Genomic DNA, 8,467 nt, shown 5'->3' with positions numbered 1-8,467 from the left:
TCATAGTTAGAACATGATCCTAAATATGTCCTGAATAAATTCACAGTAATATTGGGAAGAAAAAAATGAATTTTGGATCAGTAAACATATAATCTTAAATAGCCAGTTTTTAATTCTATTATATTGATTAGATATGAAGATGTATGGACAAGTTACTGACAGCTTAGAGAGGTTGTTGCAGAGTTTGTGATCTCCGAAGGAGAAGATTTACCTCAAAAATGGGTCTCAGTCACTCAGAGCTCTGTGCAGCAAAATTTAAAGTGACAGGACAGAGTGAAGTAAGCCAGAAGGAAAAAAATAAATACAGTATACTAACTCATATATATGGAATTTAGAAAGATGGTAACAATAACCCGGTGTACGAGACAGCAAAAGAGATACTGATGTATAGAACAGTCTTATGGACTCTGTGGGAGAGGGAGAGGGTGGGAAGATTTGGGAGAATGGCAATGAAACATGTAAAATATCATGTAGGTAACGAGTTGCCAGTCCAGGTTCGATGCACGATGCTGGATGCTTGGGGCTGGTGCACTGGGACGGCCCAGAGGGATGGTATGGGGAGGGAGGAGGGAGGAGGGTTCGGGATGGGGAACACATGTATACCTGTGGCGGATTCATTTTGATATTTGGCAAAACTAATACAAGTATGTAAAGTTTAAAAATAAAATAAAATTAGGAAAAAAAAAAGAACAGGGAAAAAAAAAATAAAAAAATAAAGTGACAGGACAGAGAACGCTTCTGACATAGACATTGGAAATGGGTAGAAAGAGAGCTCACCCTCACTAGTTTAAGCAGGGCCTTATATACTTCTCAAATGGCTGCTGAGAATAGGTAAAAAGAATAGCTCAAGGTTGTAAGAGTTCCATAGACCCTTTCCCAAGTCATATATCCTGAGATAACTTCAGTACAATGTTAGCCAGAAGGAGCAAATTCCTGGCAATGTCTCTCTGTAAGATATACTGTTGCTATGTAATCAGGGGTACAATTCTTGGGAAACAGGTTCCCAGGCAAGATTTGTTACAATTAAAATCAATAACATAGAGCCTAAGAGAAGCATTTCCTTAAGTAAGACATTGTCTTGCAGTGTAATTTTCAGCTCCAGGACCTAAAGAAAGGCCAGTTATTGGGCAAGATACCTTGTTGCATAAGGCTTAAGGAAGGCATGAGCAAAAAGGTTCACCTCCTCCTTAAAGGGCCCTGGACTCCCTGCCTAAGTTAACTCTCAGTACATAACCGTATTTAACTAAGTTCTCTAGAGTATTCCCTAAAATCTCAATATAGTTCATTTAACAGATATATCACACTTGCTGAACAAAAATTGCCTTAATTTTGTAAAACCCCTGAGGAAATGATAAAGGTTAAAAAAAATATCCTAGCCCCCTCATAATAATTTGAAATAATCCATTCAGAATTCAGTCACCTTCCTCCTTGAATGACATGTAATTATAAATATGACCCTTGCTTTATGTTATGAGTGAAGACTTAGTTTCTTCTGCATTTAGTGGAACACAATTTTTTTCTCTATGAAAATAATGTGTATGTGTGCATGTAGCCGGTCTGTTGTGTCCAACTCTGTGGCTCTATGGACTGTAGCCCACAAGGCTCCTCTGTCCATGGAATTTAATAATACCATAAGCTAAATAAAAAGCCGACAAGTATTAAATTCCTATTCCCTAGGTACTCTGGGATCACCAAAGGACCTTGATCCTCTTCCTTTAGTATTCTACTGTATTATTGGAAAACCAACAAATATAAATTTACATTGCTAATGAAAATACTGGGATATACAAAAGACCCATAAAAGAAGAAATTGGATTTGGAAAATATGGTTCCCTAATCTAGATAGTTTTTCTGTTTTGAAATTCAGGTAGCAACAAATCCCATGCTATCAGAATTGAGTCATAGGATTTGCTCCTTGGTTTTTCTAATAGACATCAATGTCTTCAAAATATTTTAGGCAGGAAAAATTGTTTGAAGACAATAAAGACCTGCTTAACTTAACCCAAGTTAAAGATATTTATTGTAAAAACTCATATTTTTAAAGTTTAAAGAAAAACAGAACAACCGGATTTCAGTACTACTGGAAAACATGAAGCTCCAGGGAGCTCATCTGTAGAAGTTCATGGACCTTTACTCTAATGATCTGCCATTACCTCAGCTAGCAGCTTATTAGGTTTCCACATATCTTAGTTCATATTCTCAAAAGGGAACCTGATTAATTCAGATTGGTTTATGGATTAGTTCCTCTGGGGTCGGATAGCTACTCTTGGCTCAATGAACCATGTCAGGGGAATGGCATTGCTAATTAAGACAAAGGAAAAGGAAACAAGATCTTTCTATAGCAGAGATTTTTACAATGCCTGTATATATTTATTTATATGTAAATGTATAATAGAAAACAAACTTTTGGATATTAGTAAAGTGTCATTATCTTATTCTATGGAGGTATATTTAATGGTGAGCTGTTAACAATTCTTCATATTCAACATCAGTGCATAGCTCACAAGCTACATAGATGCTTAAGTTAAAAGCCAAGCGTTCATATTGACTGGCCCCCTTAACTTACCACACATATCCAAATCCTAGCTCATCTGTATACTAAATAACACATTATGCTGAAATCATCTATCTATGGGTGAAAATCTCCCATTACATGATAAAATCCATGGAGGAATGGATTGTGTTCAGATTTTTCATATTTGTATCTCTAGTACCTAATATGGAGAAGGCAATGGCAACCCACTCCAGTACTCTTGCTTGGAAAATCCCATGGATGGAGGAGCCTGGTGGGCTGCCATCTATGGGGGTCGCACAGAGTCGGACATGACTGAAGCAACTTAGCAACAGCAGCAGCAGCAGCAGCAGTACCTAATACAATGCTTGGCACTAGCAACCCTGTCTGATACGTTGATTGTAGCTCTTTGCAACCCAACTGCAGAGTACTCAACTACGCAGTGTCCACAGGAAATGACACCATAAACATGTCTCGTTTAAGTTGCTAACTTTGTGGTAGTATTGTTAAGCAACAATAGATAAAATAGCCATTTTTTTCTTTCTGCATTAAATTTTTAAAAATAATTAATGACAAAGTCTTATTTTAAATTCTGAATCTATGATTTTATTTTCTACAACAATCTAGTATTTAGCATTTAATAATGTTTATTAACTTGGCACAGAGCCCAACATGGTGGAATGAGTGAGCAGGATGAAGACCAGCTGTAGGAAAATCATTTTCTTTTTTTTTTTTTGGTCCCTCTTCCCTGCCTTGTTTCAATTCAGAAGACTTTTGTTGTTTTAGTCAGGAATAATAACCAAATATTTGTTTAGCTTCTGTGTCATATGTCTATACCTCTTAATTTTTCCTAAAAGATTCCATGAATTACCAGGTGCCCTGTATTTGTCTCAAGTTCAGATCAATATATCACATGTGCCTCTACTTTAGGAACATTCTACTCCTATTCAGAAAAGAGTAGATGGTTACAGTTCTTGATCTATATAATTGTATATAGATATAGCAGAGATGCTTCAAATGACCATTTCCTCTTGATGGTTCCAGAGACCAGATATCCTGAGTCATCTAAGAAATCCTGCAACCTGATAGAAATCCATTTTAACCAATTAATATAATGGTACATGTGGGAAATGAATTTTACCACTCAAATACTCCAAAGAAGTTACAAAATTCTTGACCTTTGTGATATGCTGTCTCTCAAACTAAAGGATTCAGAACACCCACAAGAACACTTAGCTGTTAAAGGCAACACATTTGAGCAGCGGAAGTTGATTAAAAGGGAATGATTCTCTACTCACAGTAAGCCTAGACAGCACACAGCAGAGGACACATGCTTTAAGTTAGGGACCCAAGTCTAGCAAGTGACATTGAGTGGATCCTAAGGTTTCAATATGTAAACATGTAAGCAGCTCTGTTTGCACAGATTATATAATCATTGCTTTGGAGACAAAAAAGATTTCCTCTCTTGTAAAGGCGCTCTGGCTACTATGATTTTTATAACCACATTATGATAATGTATTCAATCTTAAAATGTATTCAAATGTCTTAGGGTCTCAAAAATGATTATTCAGGGTTGTATCTATGAATAAAACAAAAACATAAAATATTTGATTATAAGCACTTATTTTATTGCAAAAAGGTATAAAAAATTGTAACAATAATTTACTGAAGGGTATGTTCCTAGCTAAAAGGACAAAATGACTCTGAGAACATACTATATGCAGCTAAAAATCCTGAGCATTACCTATTTGTAAACCAGTGATAATTTCTTTTTAGATAGTGTCCAGCTCATAAAGAAATCGAAATTTTGTATTCACGATAGAACATAGGTAGGAAATAAGAGTCTTACTTGCATAAAGCTAGATGTCTATAAAAATTATTTGGTTATTTCAATGTTTGCCAACTTTTTTCTTAAAAACAGAGTTTTGTTTAAAGGTTTATAAGGAAAAATGTGTGTTAAGTCTTTAAAAGAGGTAAAGCATTATGAGTTAAACAGAGAAAGTGTAGTTTAACATTGATTTTAAAATAATAATTCTATAATTGTATTCTTTACTGATAAATGCAGTTACTACTGAGCATAAAATTATCAGTTTGTGGCCTGGCATTCTTCCTTTCTGAGTAATTTTAATTTCTGTACTGAACTTAATTGTTGAGCTTTTATAGAAATATGAAGTAGAACATAGTATTTGTAAGAGAAAGTGTGACTATTAAATTGTGTAACAATTATAAAATTTAGTATTTTCCATTAATGTTTTAATGAACCAGTAATTTACATGTCTATGGTTCTAAAGAAAAATTTATATTGGAAATATTTATTTCAAGGTACAAGTCTCATACTTTTTGTCACGCTACATTAGTTATCTAATTACTTTGTTCTTGATAAATTCTATTTTTCTAGTATTTTAATTGACTTTAAGAAATTTAAATTCATATAGTATTTTAGTAATAGATACATTGGAATTCTTCATTAGAATTTTCTATAATTCAGAAAGATCCCAGTTTTATATATTCAGAATTTTGAGGTGGGAGAGGAACTCAGATGGATTTTCATAACACTTATTTTATGTATACTAACTTAGCAATAAGATGGCATCCAAGATTCTAGACATCTTTCTCAAAATCTTCCTGGAATGAAATAATTAAGTAATACTAAGTGATAATATTAACAGGAATTGACTATATACATATGTAAGCTTTGGCATAACAGTGAACAGCAAAATAGATTAAGGTTATAAGAGAATACTATATTTTATAAAAAGAAAATGACTCTAAGCTTTTTAAAATGAGTAGGATAAATAAAATATATCACAACAGGAATTTACAGAGTAAAAATTGTGCATATGTGAAAACATGTAGATTTTAATATTGTTTGAAAGTTAACATAGAAGACAGAATTGTTTTGCACAGGCTGAAGTCATACATGTGAATCTTACACATATAACTATGCATTTAACCACGGCGGCTAGACCAGATGGTGGCTAAATGAAACACTTTGTATAGGGATTCAGAGTTTAAATTGCTGATTTTTTTTTTCTTTCCACATCTCCTAAAGTAGACCAATAGAGCTTATTTCCACCACTCCATGTCATAAGCTAAATATTAACACCTAAAAATGAAACTTTTGAAGAACATGGAACTGTTATCTGCTGTAATAACACCTTCAAATTTAACTAAACTGCCATAAATGATACAAGTAAACAGTGCTGTAGTCATGTGAGATGAGTTGTGAGTGATTCTAAAACAAAGTAAATTGTATACATATGTCTATTAGGATGCATACTACAAGCAGAAAGGTCTATATGGGAAACCTTGAACTTCATTTAGTAGTTTCTTTTTAATATTAACGTCATTTTTATGAACTGTGGCAGCCTAGATGGGAGGGGAATTTGAGGAGAATGGTTACATGTATGTGTCTGGCTGAGCCCCCTTTGTGTCCACTTGAAACTATCACAATTAAAGAATTACTTGGTGTTGGGGAAATTTCCCCTCTCCACATATGGAATTTGATCTAAGAACCCTAAAGAATTACATATATGATAAAGATTTTTTTGAATAAGAGAATAATATTACAATGCCTCGGGTAATGCATTACCAAACCTGATGTCATATATCAATCTATATATACACACTATGGCTGAATACACATAGTTGCGTGTGTGTCTATATAGTTCTCTCTCTCCAGGTATATATTTCCAATTTTGTATTGGTTCTATTTCTCCAAAGAACTCTGACTAATATTAATGCTAATACTAACACCTCCCAGGTAAAAAGGAAACTTTTTTGAGTTCTGTTGAAGAAAATCAAGTAAAATAACACAAAAATGATCTTACCACTTTTGGCTGACATAGATGTCACTGTGGTCCTTGGTAAGAGCAGTACTGGTAGAGTGTTAGCTTGATTAGTGAGGGTTGAAGGAAAAAATGAAGATGAGTGAATGGGAATGGTGACTATAGATAGCTTCCTCCCACTCATATTTATTCAATGCCTGTTTCTTTTCTTCAGTAAATTCAGTGAGGGCAGGATCACATATTTATATTCCTCATAGTGCCTAATGAATTCCTTTGAATAGTATGGGTATTCTCTGTTTCTTATATTTGTTAAATAAAATGTTTTATGATTTTTTGCTCAGAAAAATGAGCATGTCTCATGTCTCCAGTTGGTGGAGAGAAGAGCTTTCAAAGGTCTGCTTAAAGGTGTGGTAGGGGAACTTGTACAAGACACATAAAATTTACTTTGAAGACGGTGTAGAGAGTATTACCTGCTGTCCTAGGCTAAATAAAGGCTTCTACAGATAACTACCTCCAACTTTCTATAATTTGTCAGCATAACCTCAATGTAATAGTTAAGAATCCTGAGATTGGTAAGATTTTTTTTTTTTAGATTACTAAATGGGTCCAAAATCCAAGCACAAGTATCTTGTAAGAGGGAAGCACAAGGAGATTTTATAAGAAGGAAAAGCCAAAGTGAAGCTGGAGAATAGGCTTGAAGATACATTGCTGGCCAGGAAGATGGAGGAATGGAAGAAATGCAGCGATAGAAGCTAGGAAACTCAAGGAAACATTTTCTAAGACCCTCTTAGGGGAGAGGAGTCTGTTGACACTTTGCTTTTAGCTCCCTAAAATTCATTTTGTACTTCTGGTCTGCACACCATAAAATAATAAATTCCTGTCATTTTAAGCCACTAAATTTATGGTAATTTGTTCCAGCAGTAATTCTAATACACCCATCTTACTCCTAGCATAGGGGTTCATACTGTGGAAAACTTAAAACAAGATTTGATTATATGGAATATTGGGGGGTTGAGTAATACTCATCTAGAATTTTGCTAGCCCAAGGAGTCTAGATCTTATTCTGTGAATCATATAGGAGCAATAACAGTTTTTACATGGAAAATTAACTAGCTAAAGAGTGATCTAGGACATATTTTTCTGAGAGCAGAAGGTAAAAGAAAATGATCATGGACATTTCGTTGGATACCTGGGTGAATCCCTGTGTGACATGATAAGGATTTAGATGGGTATAGAGAAAACATGAAAGAGAAAAAATAATGGTTAAATGGAATTCTCCAAAATAGGAGTTGTTATGATGGCAACTCCTGGGTCGAGTAACTGGGCATAAAGGTAAAAAATTTAAAATAACAATGATGAAAATGGAAGACTAGAAGGATAGTGCTGTTGGCAGAACTGATAACAAAAAAATTATGGTGGGGAGGATTAAAAAAGCTATGACTTCATTTCTGCATGAAGGATCCAGTACAAAGTTAGAAATCTGATATTAATATTTTGATGAATAATACTGATACTTTGATGACTAACTTGAGGCCACGGATGGATATATGTCTGACTACAGATGAACTGTCCTAGAATAAAAACACAAAGGTTTAAAAATTCTTTTTAATGGCTGAGTAATGCTCCATTGTGTATATGTACCACAGCTTTCTTATCCATTCATCTGCTGATGGACATCTAGGTTGCTTCCATGTCCTGACTATTATAAACAGTGCTGCGATGAACATTGGGGTACATGTGTCTCTTTCCCTTCTGGTTTCCTTAGTGTGTATGCCCAGCAGTGGGATTGCTGGATCATAAGGCAGTTCTATTTCCAGTTTTTTAAGGAATCTCTGCACTGTTCTCCATAGTGGCTGTACTAGTTTGCATTCCCACCAACAGTGTAAGAGGGTTCCCTTTTCTCCACACCCTCTCCAGCATTTATTATTTGTAGACTTTTGGATCGCAGCCATTCTGACTGGTGTGAAATGGTACCTCATAGTGGTTTTGATTTGCATTTCTCTGATAATGAGTGATGTTGAGCATCTTTTCATGTGTTTGTTAGCCATCTGTATGTCTTCTTTGGAGAAATGTCTATTTAGTTCTTTGGCCCATTTTTTGATTGGGTCATTTATTTTTCTGGAGTTGAGCTGTAGGAGTTGCTTGTATATTTTTGAGATTAGTTGTT

Source organism: Bison bison, unplaced genomic scaffold, assembly GCF_000754665.1.
Source record: "Bison bison bison isolate TAMUID 2011002044 unplaced genomic scaffold, Bison_UMD1.0 scf7180017864452, whole genome shotgun sequence".
Classification (NCBI taxonomy): Eukaryota; Metazoa; Chordata; class Mammalia; order Artiodactyla; family Bovidae; genus Bison; species Bison bison.
This window is presented reverse-complemented; position numbering follows the sequence as displayed.